At 36.5% G+C, this 15,091-nt stretch overlaps 1 long non-coding RNA gene across 2 annotated transcripts; it reads right to left on the bottom strand.

Annotated features, from left to right (window-relative positions):
• Positions 1–990: 990 nt before the first annotated feature.
• On the bottom strand, positions 991–3,552 carry LOC144425191 (uncharacterized). Of its 2 annotated transcripts, XR_013477376.1 has the most exons (4): positions 3,356–3,552; positions 2,061–2,246; positions 1,665–1,894; positions 992–1,213 (listed from the first exon to the last, which is right to left on the bottom strand). It is a non-coding gene; the product is annotated as an uncharacterized LOC144425191 (long non-coding RNA). The 2 variants fall into 2 exon arrangements; XR_013477375.1 differs by lacking the exon at positions 3,356–3,552 and having other exon boundaries at positions 991–1,213; positions 2,061–2,642.
• Positions 3,553–15,091: the final 11,539 nt, after the last annotated feature.

A 15,091-nucleotide genomic window follows, 5' to 3' on the forward strand; every position in this document is an offset into this window, starting at 1 on the left:
TTTGCACTTTATATAAAAAAAAAACGCTCAGTAGCACAGCATTTTGATCTCACTCCATCTCAAGTATTGTAGCTTTTACAGAAGTTTTTTCTCAACTTGACCTATAATCAGGGCTGCCACAACGTCCTTATTTTTAAAATTTGTCCTTACTTTGAAGGTCTTTGTTTTAGGAAATGTTTTTGTCCTTATTTCTAAGAAACATCTTTATTTTGACGTGTGTCCTTATTTTTAACCTTATAAATGAATACACCAGTAAATTAAACTTTGAATTTAGTTTAGATCTGGAACTTCATAAGTGATAAAATGAGTGAACGTAAAAAATTTGCTGTGATGATTATGAGAAAGAATTCAACGGCGTCGAACGAAATGAAGGGCCAGTGATTTGCGCACTGCAGCTTTTGTGAATGTGACAACAATCTGGAATGCATAGGTAGAGCAACAATGTCTGTTAATAATGCAACCCAGAAACACAAGGCTCTGCTCAAGAAATTAATCAAACCAATCTATAAATAACTTTTTTAAGAGTCGATTATTATACAAAGGCTATCTCAACACATGCAAGCAGCTGAAATTTATTTCCATCATCACATCATTGAACATCCGACACTTGATATAAAAAAAAAATATTTTCAAATAATTCATGAGCGAATACCTATTAAACAATGTAACTGAATGTCAAGATGTAACAACACTACTTGAGAAAGTATTCAAAACATTTGAGCAAATGTATACGCAACGTACTGCAGCCAAAATAATAACAACAAGATGGACAATAGGACTCATGGAATACGAAACCAATTGAAGAAACCCAGCAGCTATAACGAAGATTAAGATGTATGTGATTACAGTCAAGTTTCCGTACTCCTGAAGTATGCGTACCAAGAAAGGAGGACACTGAAACGTAGTATGTGTACCACGTTAGGGTTAGGCCAAAATGTCCTTATTTTAGTTCTATTACGAGTTCTGGAGTACCAAAGTTTTTTTCTCAATAATCCATAGCAATACAAATTACCATTTTAATTACTAATGTGAATAAACACTGAATAGCAAGTTATATTAATAGTGGTATTGATGTTTTTTAAGGCTTTGGGAGTGGTTCTTAGCTGGAGTAAAAAGGCAATTTAGGTTCTATCACGTGGACATTGCTACATATTTCTTTTTCTTTGCTGCTTTTCAATCAACTGGAGCACCGATGGATTCCCAGCCCCGCGACCTGCAAAATATGCATCTTTTAAACTGAAAATCTTTTGCCGATTCCTTCAATATTTAGGGTGAGGCCCTACGGGCATAGCTGAAGATTTTGAAGGGGGGGAGGGGACTGAAATCTTTAATTGACAAGTTAGACCAAAACACCTAGCAGGTCTGATCGCAAATGTTAGTTTATAATAGTCCCGATGGTCTAACTCTAAAAAGTGTTTCACGCCACGAAAAATTTATATGTATGATATAGTAGAACAATTTAGAAGACTTTTATCTCACACTTAAAGGACACTGACAGATGTTTTGTCTAATATGGCATATCACATGTTGAAGGTACCAGTATTTGAAGCCCTTCATACGCTGGAGAAGCAATGAAATGCTGTTGTTTTTTAAATATGACTACAGAATGTGTTGCATGTAGCTGTATAGCATTTATTTTGTTAAAAAATCCTTGAGCTAATCACCTGTTGTAGACTGCCAGTGTGTAAAATAGTTTATGAAATTTTAGCTTATCTACTGCAGTCTTTTGTCTTCAGATGTTTCAGAGAGTAGTAGTAGATTTCCGTTTCTGAGGGAAGCCACGTCAGTAGTGCTGTTGCATATGTCAAAAAAAAGGTATTTTGCAGTTTGCAAAACTTGGCGTTGCTTCAAATTCAGACATCTCCGAAATCCTAGCAACAGATGCAGGAAGAACCTACAAAGAAAAATTTCCCCTGTTCATCTGTTATTAATGACCTGAATACTGTTGGTAATTTTAGAAAAAATAATCATGATCCAAGTATTTAAATGCTCAATAGAAGATAGATCTAATAGGAAAATAAAAAATAAATTAATACCCAAAACAATTCTTTGTGCTATACCTGTGCCCAATATTTAACAGACATTTTTATCAAGCTATTGAGTTAAACATGTTGGTCTGTTAGTTTACATGGCTGTTTCAAATGTTTTTTTAGACATATCTTCATAAATTCCCTCTAGATGTGTTTCCATGCCAAAACCCCATCTGGTGACAGCAAATCATTCTTCAAAAGTGAGTTTCGAGACGTCTGCAAAAATTTATATTTTAGTTACGATATTTTGAACTTAATTGCCCACAACGATTGAACCTTGTCTACCATCTAAGCATGTATGTGTTTATATATAAGTATAACAGCCATTTCGACAAAGTATTATTTGAAACAAAAATATAAATACCCCACAAAACAAATTGGAATTAATAAAATGTAACGGTTCCAGGAGAAATATTAATGCATTCAATAAATGTGGTGGATTTTGCAGTAGCAAAAAAGTTATTGCTATTGATCACAAATCAATAATTTAAAAACACTCGACAAAATAATTCAAAACTTTTTGGCACATCTAAAATTATAAATATACATATATGTTGAAGCCATGTTTAGATGATGGCAATAATAGGTATCCAATTTATGTGAAAAAGGTTATTAGTACCAGCCTGAAATCAAGCAAAATGGATTATCATGACAAATGCAAAACACCTCTTATGTTGTAATATGCAGCTGGTGACTCCGTATACAATGACAGAATGAGTTTGGGAAAAAATTATCAAGATCAGTAGAACTCCATCATAAAACACTAATTAATTGAAGTTAAAATATGTGTGTTTAATTTATTTTTTGGTGCTCCCGAAGTATGCGAACCAAGATGGCGGACATCGGAACGTAACATGGGTAACAGGTTAGGGTTAGGCAATAATTTTTTTTCCAATTTTCCATATTTTAGTCCTATTATCAGTACGAAGACTAGCCAAGAGCCTCCAGTAGTATTTATACCTAAAATTATGGCCTAACCCTAACCTAGTACACATATTACATTCCGATGTCCGCCATCTTGGTTCGCATACTTCGGGGGCCCCTATTTTTTTCATACAGACGTCACAATTTCAATCACCCATCAGTCAATTTATATTCTTGCATACTGCTTTGATCACACAGCATAAATCCTCACACTGCCACTTTTTTATGATCCTAAAATACACATATCTCTTATCAAAATTTACATTTCTTGACTTCATTATTGTATTGGGTACCTATAGGAACATTTACAACTTTTTTATGCTGAACAATCGTAGTACAAAGCGGCTCTCTACTAGACTACATCTACTCATGGGAGCTTTAAAGTGAATTTAAAATCTTACTGTCAACGTGCTTTCGAGTGCTGAACCGGTCCTAGGGTCTTCCCACTCAATTGATTGTTCCTCTATTTTGTTTTGTAATCTGTATTCTATCAGTTCTATAGTCAAGTATATCGTGTAATATTCCATGTGCACAACTAACTTGAACATTTATAAGTCACTCACTTAATCTTGACGCGAGACAGCGCCGTCAGAACACAGAAAAATGCACGATGATTTTCGAAGCAATAATAATCTGTCAGAACCAAGTCAAGCGTGTCGGGAATTCAACATCGGGAGAAATTTCCGGAGTTACACAGGGGTTGGTATAATACGTCTAGACTTTTTTTTTTCAATGTGAGAATCAGTGACAAATATTCCGAAGTTTGGGCGAAGTTTTGTTATAAAATGTTTGAAAATTGAAAAGTGAGCCAAGGTAAAAATATAGGAAGGCAAATACAATAAGAGTGATAAGCAAAAAAAGGCGAGACATATGAGATGAGGGGAATGAATTTGTTTAGAAGTGAAAGCGGTCAAGCCGCTGTTAGAAGTGACACTGGTTACAAGGCATTCTAAGTTATTAAAAATATAAACACGCCAAACGAGCGCGTGCTGAGTGTAAATTTGCGTTGGTGAGGCTGGGCATTCCGAATCGAATAGTAAATTATTCAAATCAGTTCAGACGACAATTTCGAATCGGCGCAACAATTTTTTTCTGTGCGTCAAAAATCGAGGTGAATCCCCATATTTTTATTGAAGTCATGATTCTAACATATGACTCTTTCTAGTGAGTTATTGACAAAACGTGCTTTTTCACATACAATTACAAGACTCGATTCGAAAAAAATATTCGTTTAGATTCCGAAAGGTATTCGAAAATGCCCACCCTTATTGCTGGGAGTAATCTATTTGGTTCAGATACTTGAAGTTGTGCTATACCGCTCGTAATCGGGTTTCTCAACTAGAAAGTATAAAGATGGGGGCACGCTGTTTAGACACCCGTACTTTCTATGCTGTGTGATACCGCAAGTATCATTTGGAACAAACTTTTATTCCGGGTATATTGTTATTCGGTTTTCAACACGGGCCCCACTTTTTATGCATTTCTGCTTTTACAGAAGTAAATCATTTTGACAAAAATACTTTTCATAGCGATAAAAACTATATTGTATTGAACTGTAAGTTCCTGAAAATGATCTGAACGATTCATTAAAGATGATGATAATGACGTCCATATATGAAAATTTCCAATCTGTTGTATGAAAGCGACATTGGCAGTTAATATAGACATACGATATAGTCCCTATTGTCTGCGCCAGCGGAAGTAGGCTACTAAAAAACGGGAGCCCAACGCTTTGCGACTGGAAATCCCTGATGTACTTCCGAAAATTGTTAGTGCGTAGGCCTACTGTAAGGTTTTCCCCCAAAGCTATACTAGCAATCCGGATTGCCAGATATGTTGCTATCGACTCTCGCCTATGAAGTCTAATTTTGTCCCACTCTCATATTACTCATCGACTAGTTAGTTGCACCGTTTTATTATGGTGGTTGGTTATCGTTTGTGTAAGTGTAAGTCAGTGGTTCTTAACTATTCCAAGTCTACCGAACCCCTGCGCTATTTGGCATGCTCCCGCCGAACCCCATTGTTTTGAACGGTTGAAATTAGGATCCCTATTCTAACTTTATGAAGGGAAGCCAATTTTGAGCAAGATTATAGAAAATGAACATTATGGTGTAACTTTAGATACCAATATCCCCATGTAGAAATAGCCAATGTTTTGTCACAATAGTGTCGGCGGCACGGGAAGCCGATGTTGCTTGTCGTATAAGTTATGCGAGTGAAAAAACAGCAACTTTGAAAATCCAAAAGATTATAATATGCATCATAAACGTTGGTAGGTTAGGACATTCGTTTCACAAATTGCATTGAAATGCGGATAAAGGCGTTTGCCAATTGTTTTACTTTACTAAAATAGATTTACGATATGACTCGGCGCCATATCGAGGTTTTCCCGAATGGATGATGATAATTTCAAGCAACGCTATGTAATTAAGTATTCTTTAGGCAAATTTAACACTTATCAAATCAAACACACTCTGATTTTTCATTCATTCATGTACATCTAGCCTACTACCAATCTTCGATTTATTCCGTGAAAGTGCGTTTAGATTTTATTAGTACGGTAGATAACGAATAAGGGTCATGCAAATATTCAGCTTAAAAATCCTTGGTTTGTCATAACAACGCGCGACATCTGTGGAGATGAGTTTTCTTTGAAACGTACTAGAATCTAAAAACATCGACGGGTCCAATAAAACTTATATAGCTATACACACCGCTGAGCAAATTGATTGCTCGTTGAGCGTTTGATCTTGAATATCTGCGACGAACTATAGGTATTTTTGCATAATTAGTGGACGAAGTAATATAAAAGTCCTGTAATACGTAACTGTTTCATGGGACCTTCGTCGAACCCCTGGTACAGCTCCGCTGAAACCAAAGGGTTCGATCGAACCCAGGTTAAGAACCACCAGGTGTGAGTCAAAAGAGGTATTCAAGAACACAAGACTATAAAAATTCACGGGAAGCTCACTTTCAAATATAACTTTGGTGAACGATGATGTGAAAACAATTAGCACGAGAATTTCACCATGTTGTTGAACGTCACGAACTGTTAAACTTCACGAAAATTGAAATTATTCAGTCGTTTCTGCGGATTATTCGTTCATTGCACAAAGTTACTGGCTCTGGTAACATTGTACAAACGGAGTGTTGAGCGTTTTTCAAGGATCGAAGAACAGATATTTCAGTCAACCTAATGGGTCACATGAATATGCTATGATATATAGAAAGGGTGTTACATAATAAGTATTCGAAACGTATAATATCATCTCGAAGCGTTTCATGTAAGCAAAGTTTCAAACAAACTGATTTTTCAATGAATTTCATGGTTGAGAAGGCAATTTCTGATCAAGATGTGACATTGGTAAATTCTTTCATCTTGTGTATTAACGATCCCTCTGCCAAACTCTTAGAAATGTACGAAGACAAATCAGCCGCTGGAAATGTGAGTAAAAGTGGAAGTGCTTTGATTGCGTTACAATGGGCAGAAGAGCAACGAAGTTAGTAGGCTAATAATAAAAATTTCGATGATGAAAGACGCAATACTGAAGATTAAAATCCAGCACTGAAGAAAAGCTTTAATTTGCAAGCAATAATGCAAAAACAGGAAATTCCTATTTTTGGTGGACCAAAATGTTAGACTTCAAAGGGAAAATAGCGATGCGCATCACTACATCTTAATTATCATCTGTTAACCGAGTCATTCTAATATTTCTTTATTTTCATGATTGGATATGCTTGTTCACAACTGTACGTTCTTGAAAATTGACAAATCCAGAATTCTGCATTTCTTAACAATACTTCTCTGAAATGATATATATAACTCAGGTAATGAATTCAGTTGGAAAACTTCATACAAAACTTGGTTTGACCTCAAATTCAGAAGTTCCATTTGAGTATCGATATCACCAATATATTCAACATCCACACTGAATGGTATCAGAACAAATTCATTCGCGTCTTCCAACCATTAAGATCTTGAAAACGTTTCGAAAAGTTTTCACTTTGCGATTTCTGTAATGATCCAGAGACAGTAGAACATTTTCTAATGAACTGTCGTGCATATAGAAATGAAAGACGCATACTAAAGATGAAATGCCGCGATTATGGCATTGAATTTCAACTCAAAGCTATCTTACGCGACCCTAGCATTTTCCCTGCTCTTGTTGATTTTGTGAAATCTACCAAGAGAGTACTATAGGCATATACAAAATTTTGATTTAAATTGTCTGGCGCAAAAGACTCAAATTGTTTAAAGCGCCATATATTACCATACCACACACACACTAATTTCCCCAGACATGTGTGTGAATATAAATTGTGATTTAGTTTATGATAAGTATGCCTGTTCACAACTGTACGTGCTTGCAATTGACACTTATCGACAAAACTGGATACTTCTCTTCTTCGGGGCAAAAGTGAAACTGATCTAATGAATTTGCAATTGTCATGCAAAACTTGGCTTAACCTCAAGTACAGAAGTTCTAGTTGAGTGTCAGTCTCACCAATATATTCAACGCCTTTGAACAAATACATTTGCGTCTTCCGGTCATTGAGATTCTGAAATTTTATTTTTTAATTATATAAATGTACAGTGTCAACAGGATTAAATTTGATTTTTTGTACCTGGTTTTCTCCATCACTGCACATCGTTACCACTTCGCATTTTGACCACATGGGTAGCTAGGTCACCTTCGAAATCCCCCAAACTACCGTGTTTCCCCGAAATAGGACTGGGTCCTATTTCAATTTTTTTCCGAAAACACCACTAGTGCTTATTCTCGGGGGATGTCTTATATTTTTATTTATCAAAAACAAAATTAAAACGTAGAGAATGTCGCGGACCATAGCGTCCGCGTTTATATATATATTGTGTGTACATATATTTTCATGTTTATAGACTGTTATGTTGACCCTTATTCAATGCAGTGTTGTCGAATCTGGACTCCAACCACTCACTCACTACACGTGAGAGGAAAACTATATCTTTCGCTTTTTCTTCGGCCGACGGGCTGGAGGTCGGCTACGTTTTGTTGTGTCTTCTGTTTTAAGTGTGAAGTTACCGTATAATAAACCACAAATCCGGAATCTGAGTCTTCTGATTCATTCAACACACAGTAGCAACATCTTTTTTTTTACCGTGACAAAAATGACGAGATTTTCAAATAGGCCTATACAAAATATGAAAACCGATACCCATTTACTTATAAATACCAAGTTTTTATTTGAAACAACTGCAAAACATAGGCTATCAATCATCAAACGTGTAGAAGAGATTTCTTGCTATCGACTAGGTTAGTTATCAAGAACCCTTTTACACAAATTTCATCTATATCCATTGCTGTATCAAAAACTTACCAGGCCTCAATTAGTTGTGAGTTGCGACTTCATTTTGAAAATGTTTGATTCGAGTCTTTTAATTGAACTCGGGTTTCCGCCAGACAATCACATGATATACGTTTGTCGATTTCTTTGTTCCTGAATAATAGAATTCACTGTCACCACTGGATTATGCTAATGAGCAAACAAAAAATGATTGCTATTTTATTGTCATGTTCTATTACTACTCTTTTTATTTGTTTCTTCTGTTCAATTTTTTTTATTATCTAAAGGTACTGTACCCTCGATGACGTATCATTCCTTCCTTCACAACACCTGTCATTTCAATATTTATTTATTACATATATTATGCTGTTGAATGTTCGTTTTTTGAAGTTGCAAATAAAATAACTCTGACAATAACAGTAGTTCCATGAATAAATTACCCGATCTTCTTAACTAGATATTAGAACCTTGGGTGTCGCTGTTGCTCGATAGCCATATTTGATTCCCCGCGGCTTCCCTTCCATGGTAAAATTGTATGATTATCTCTTGTTTTGAATATTGTATAAGATTGTTCTGTACTGGATGGGAAAAATAAACTTGACTTGAATGAAAAGATGTACCACTTGTAATACACCTCAGTGGTACCACTATAGCATATATATTGATAAATTAATGTGATGTTCCCGTATATTGCTAATTTGTAGATTGTCTCTGACTTGCAAGTCACCCGTTCACCCTTCAGCTTCAACGCCCACGTGATTCAAGACTTTAGAAAACTCTGTTTGATTTTATTCTCAGATTTCCACGACACACAGAATACAAATCTTAAAACATTTATCCACACTAGCCTAGAATGGTTTACATCGCATATATCGAAAGATATCGGAGTGGCATTTATACGTCGATCATAAATCTTATTAAATACTGTAAACGTGAGCTCGTGATTCACGTTATAAACAGAAACTCCTATTATCTCAGTAAGGGTAATTATGTACATCGTACGGATGGGAACTTAGATATAATTATTTCAATCAGTGCCAAAGGTCTTGAGAATATAAATTTTAATTTGATAATGACTGGGTGGAACATGTTGTGTTCTTAAAATTGGTGTAATTTGATTCCTACGAAAGTCTTTGTTCGAATTTTGGGAAAATTTAACTTTGTTTTGATGATTTCAACATGAAATGGGGTACATTTGGGGGTTGGTTGCTATATTATCTCCCCATCTTACTAACTGGAAGTTTAAAGATTTGGCACCCTCTAATAAATTGAAAATATATAGAAAAATACAATATACAATGCTAAAATTAATGATATAGGGCAAAATTTTTTTGACATGTATATGATCTACAATGAGACAAGACATTGAAATAAAAAAGAGTTTATAGAAAGGGTAAAGGTTATAAAGTAGAATTACAGAAGGATGGCGTATTTTTATATTAAAAATTTTGGTTTGGACGGTTGAAACATATTTTCAATTTAATGTATTTCGCTAAGTTAAAATACTTAATGCTCGCATTATCGCATTGTTACGATTTTGTCGACCTAGTTGGTCAATATATGCTTGTCCCATGTCGGGGAGAAAAAACGTATTTTTAAGTTTATTCCATCTCAGGGCTTTTTTGAAAAATAACGCTTTTGGATACAATTTTTGTTTAACGAGCTTATTATTTCACCGTTCTATATGACGGCTTTGTAAATAATTAAAAGTATGACTCGCTCGAATCTACTTTTAGAAAGCATTTTAATTCTAACGAAATCTATTTAATCGAAAAGGAATGCTAACCACAAATATTCAATATTATAAATCTCTTGAAAGTAGGGCTGGGCATTTCGATTCGAATAGTAAATTATTCAAATCGGTTCAGAGCTAAGTTTCGAATCGCCGCCATCTTGTTTTATCTTTCCGCTAATGGTCGAGGTGAATTCCCCAATTTTTATGGAGTCATATTTTTTCAACGAAATTCTAACATATGACTATTTTCTGTAGTGAGTTATTGATAAAACGTGTTTGTTATTCTGTGTGAGCGCTCAGTAATCTATCTGGGTGATTTATTCTCTTCGGTAATTCATTTGTTGAGAGGACCAATTACCAGTGGCGGCGCGTGGTCATTTTGACAACCGGGGCAAGCTACTGCGGGACCAAGTCACCCCCATCTACGGGGACAGGATAAGCGCTGTAAGTTCTCCCATCATTTTATGAGTATAAAACCCATTCCATCGGTAACAACCAATCGGCAAAAGCACAAATTTTTAACGATAAGAAAGTGTCTTTAAAACCGGTCCAAGTCAAGGGATTAATAAATATAGACATAGTTTATTTTGAAACCTCTTTCAAAAGGAAAGGCAATATTTACCCAGATAAATACAATGACATATTAACAGAAACTTCGGGAAAGCAGACAAAACCTAAAATATGGTTTAAAACGTTACTATGAAGAATAGAAAGGTAATGCAAAGATAAAGACATGCGTCGCTCACTCATAGATATATATGCTGCTAGACTTCTACTGCTTGAACATATATGCAACACGCCGCGGTTTCTTGGAAGCAAAATGCTCAATAACGCGCTGATTAAAGTCATGCATCCCAGAGATAACGTCTCTGTGAATGGATAAAACAGCCAAGGAATTTAATCTATCTTGCTTCATTGTGTTTCTGAGATACGTTTTAATACGCTTCAGCGTGCTGAATGTTCGCTCTGCGTCGGCGGAAGAAATAGGCGTCGTCAAAATGATGTCCAGAAATTTTGCAGACGCCGCAAAGGTAGTTACTAAAGTGTTATCTATGAGGAACCCATAGAGCGCGCAAGTTGATGTGATGTTCAAAAAAGTTTGATTGGTGTATATACATCGCAATTCATTTTCCAATTTACCCACGTTTATCATGGGGTAAAATTTGGAGACAGTAGCCAACAAATGGATGGGAAATTGACGTGCAAATTTTGAAAAATTTTTGGGGTTCATCAAAGAGAACGCGGCAAGGTGTTCAGTGCGCAGACGATCGCCTATTCGATTCACCAGAATGTCACAGCATTCCTTTGCAGACAAAATCAAACGCTGCGTTGTTTGCCCGCGGCGTAAAGAAGCACTCCATGTGTCGTCGTATTTTATTGTTTCCCGGATACGAGATACAGCATCGCAGAAGTCTGAAATACACGACTGCACAGACGCTCCATCCATTAGCCTTTACTGCAATGCGCCGTATAATACATCCACGTGATAGAATATTGTGGAGGAAAAAGCGAGAAAAAATGAAAACTCACCATCTTCTAGCAGACGCTTTAGACCAATACTGTATTCAGGGGCGGACTAAGCCCCTTTGGTGCCCTAAGCACTGGAGGCTTTGGTGACCCCATATGTGTCTTTTAAAATACATATAATTAAGTGTATTATCCATCAAAAATACTCACAACCGACAGTAAAAAAATACAACTTCTACGAACATTTTTAGGTTTTCTTACATTTTTTTGACTGTGAAATTTTGCTCATATTCCCAAACCTAATCTTATTCTTACATAATACATCTTTTATATTAAATAATGAACAACACAAAATTTTGAAAAGATGAAATTGAAATAAAACAATACCAACAGTAAGGAAGCAAACGATGTTTTTCGGTGCATTTACTTGAATTTGATTCTGATAAATTTTCTCATATTATCAAAACAAGTCTCTCTCCATACTAGATACTACGCCACTGACATTACAAAGGCACCACTAACATTTGAAAAGACAGAAGTCTTTCACTTACTTTTGAAAAGTTTTTTCCTAATTTTTTTAGCTGCAAAGTCTTTGATTAGATCCTCAAAACTAAGCTTATGTAACACATCTGCCTCTATACTCAACAGAGATAAAGCGTCTAGTATTCTAGTCTGTCTTGTTTCATAGTTGTTCTGTAGGGGTTTTTAATATACTTCAGCTGAGAAAATGAACGTTCTGCTGAACAATTTGTGGTCATTAATGTTAAAAATATTTGAAAGCTGCTGTCTACATTTGAAAAGGCGCACTCAATGTTATATTCTACAAGAATTTTGTAAAGTTCAGCATGACTGAATCTTGATTTTTTTTTCCTGTGTCATTGAATTTATGGAGCACATATAAATGAAACTGCTGAAGCTCAGCTGAGAAATTACTGTTGAAATCTTCTGGGTAAGCATCAATAAGCTTTTGACAACCCTGCGAATACCTTTCCTTCTCAGCAGATGAAGAGACATTTGGTTGCAGTGGTAGCGTGAGCGCTTCATAGCGTTCAAATTCATCTCGTGGAATGCGCAGCTGGCCTCGTAATGATGCATACAGATGCGCGCATGTTTGTAAGTCTACATTCTCACTTTGCAGAACTTGACTTACTCTGTGAAAATTCTGTAAAATTTCATTCCAAAACAATAACATAAAACGAATTCCAGCTCTTGCATTTTATCTGCAATATAAGTAGTCTAGCTGCCTAGGTTTGCATCAACTGGCTTAGGAGAATATGATTTCCATATATTCTGGGAATTGTCACGATTAAGACTCACGCGTCAAGTCTCAACGTGAATCGAAATACCAGATGAACCGAGTACAAACTGCAGTTTAAAATTTTACCAGTACTTATTAGTCTAGTATACCTTACCAGAAAACTGCCCAACTTCGCTGACCTCTAGATCGCTGAAATGCGATCGCGGAACCGCCACATAGTGCGCCATTTTTAATTTTGATGTTGTCAGTAATCAGTAATCAGTAGTTTATTTTCTCACCATACTAAATGCACACTTGATATACAAATTGCAATAAATAAATAAAAGGCATTTCAGGGTGAGGGGAGCCGCGAGAAACCAAATTTGGTTATCGAGCAGCGGCACCCATAAGCAAGTCTAACAAGGAAATAATAACAAAAAAAGTCGAACTGTGTATATATAGTATCATATATACGTTAATTTGAAAATAAATATAAATACGTCAAGGCATTCCAACCAGGTATGCCCAGTAATCTCGCGTTTCAACAACAACAAAACAAGAAACGACTCCGTGCACCATTTATCTAAGTAGCCATGTCGCTACACCAAACTTTCGACAAGTAAGTTTCAGTGTTTATCACTAATGTACCTTCCCCGAGCATCAACCTCCTTGTTGACTTCGAGTAATTGGCCAATCAGCAAGATGCAAAAAAGTGACGTAACAATGCACCCTTTTCGCATCCGCTCAGACACTTTTCTCACTCAGACAGATTTTTAGGCATGGTTGTAAACATTAACTCGTTTTCGCGTTTTTTATCTCTATTCGTTAGTTTTCAGTTGTGTTTCGGAAATTTGAGTATAAATCAGATAATTAAATGATCACCATGTCTTTTTATAAGTTTTAATTCAATTGCAGTAAATGAAAAATTGGTGTAAAAATAGCTGTGTTAGACTAGGCTAAAATTCCTTACCGGTACTTATAAAAAGGTGATTATTGTACGCCATGAATGATGGTCTCAACAAATACAGGGGCCCCATTTTACAGGGGCCAACTCGCGAAACCACTCTTAAAATAAGCCCCGAGAATTTTGCAATTGTAAAGTATAGGAAGAATTTTTCGGGGGTCAAAGGTCGGGGAAAGGTCCATTGATGTACACGATTTTTTAAAGGTAGTTCGCAAACCTCCAAACATTGATCGAGAAGCTCAATATGATGCTTGAGGAAAAGAAAATACGAACAAGTCTGAGTTGTCTGTTCAACTCGTAATATTTTATTAAACACCGATGAACTATTGAAAATTCTGATATAAAAATTTCTGTGGTGCCCCCCTTTGCTTGGTGCCCTAAGCACGTGCTTATATTGTTTACTGGTTAATCCGCCCCTGGGTGTATTCCACCATATCCAAAAATACCCCTCTATTAGAAGAGCCAGCCCGTTCATCGTGCCCACGGAGGGACAGCTCGTGACAACCAATGAACTTCAAAACATCTATCAATCGACCGAGAACATGGCGGTTTTTCTCGACGTTTTGGTTGTGCCGACGGATAGAAACCGCGCGTCCTTCATCCAACTGTGCTGCAATATTAACATTTCCGAATGTTCGGTATTTTACTGCATTGTACAGATGCTCCATAGAAGATTGATGATCCCTGGCACGCTCGGAAAGATGTTTAAGATCTCTAAAACCAAATTTACACCAACGTGAGTCACGGGCGGTAGAAAAAAGTAGGCAATAAAAACAAAAAAGTTCATTTTTGTCCTCGCTGTAACACAACCATTTGTGTTTTTTATACCAAGTTTCTGCGCAGAATGTACGCCGACGCTTTCCTCCGTCATGGGATTGTTTCAGTGAACAATTTTTTGGTTGATAAGGCCCAAGACGTTGTACCTCTAATTTTTGTTCCAGCGGCAGCTGCGAAAACGGAGTACGAAGTAGTGCATCAACCTTATTCATTATGAGGTCTAAGGCTAAGAAATGCGAAGCCGGAAAGAAGTGAGGAGCTCAAAAGGAATGTGGAAAATCGAAAGCAAATGGACTAAATGTCTCTAACTGATTCAAATAGCGAAACAAGCGACAAAAACGAAGGCGAGGAAACTATCAACTCTTCAAGCAACCAACGAACGAGAAGGAATGCGTGAATATGTCAACACGTTGTTGTAAGAAACGTCGGCATTGTGTCGTCATAATTTTGGGGCTAGCCCCGATCGGCCCCTGATTTAGTAAAAGAAACAGAAAACAAACGAGACAAACGCGGCGAGTGGAAGATAAAAGAGAGAATACGATATACAATGAGCAACCGGGGCAAAATCGGCGTCGCCCCGTCCACGTTCGGCGATAGCTTTGCGAGCCGAAAATGAACCATGTCGGGAGAAT

Source organism: Styela clava, chromosome 7, assembly GCF_964204865.1.
Source record: "Styela clava chromosome 7, kaStyClav1.hap1.2, whole genome shotgun sequence".
Taxonomy (NCBI): Eukaryota; Metazoa; Chordata; class Ascidiacea; order Stolidobranchia; family Styelidae; genus Styela; species Styela clava.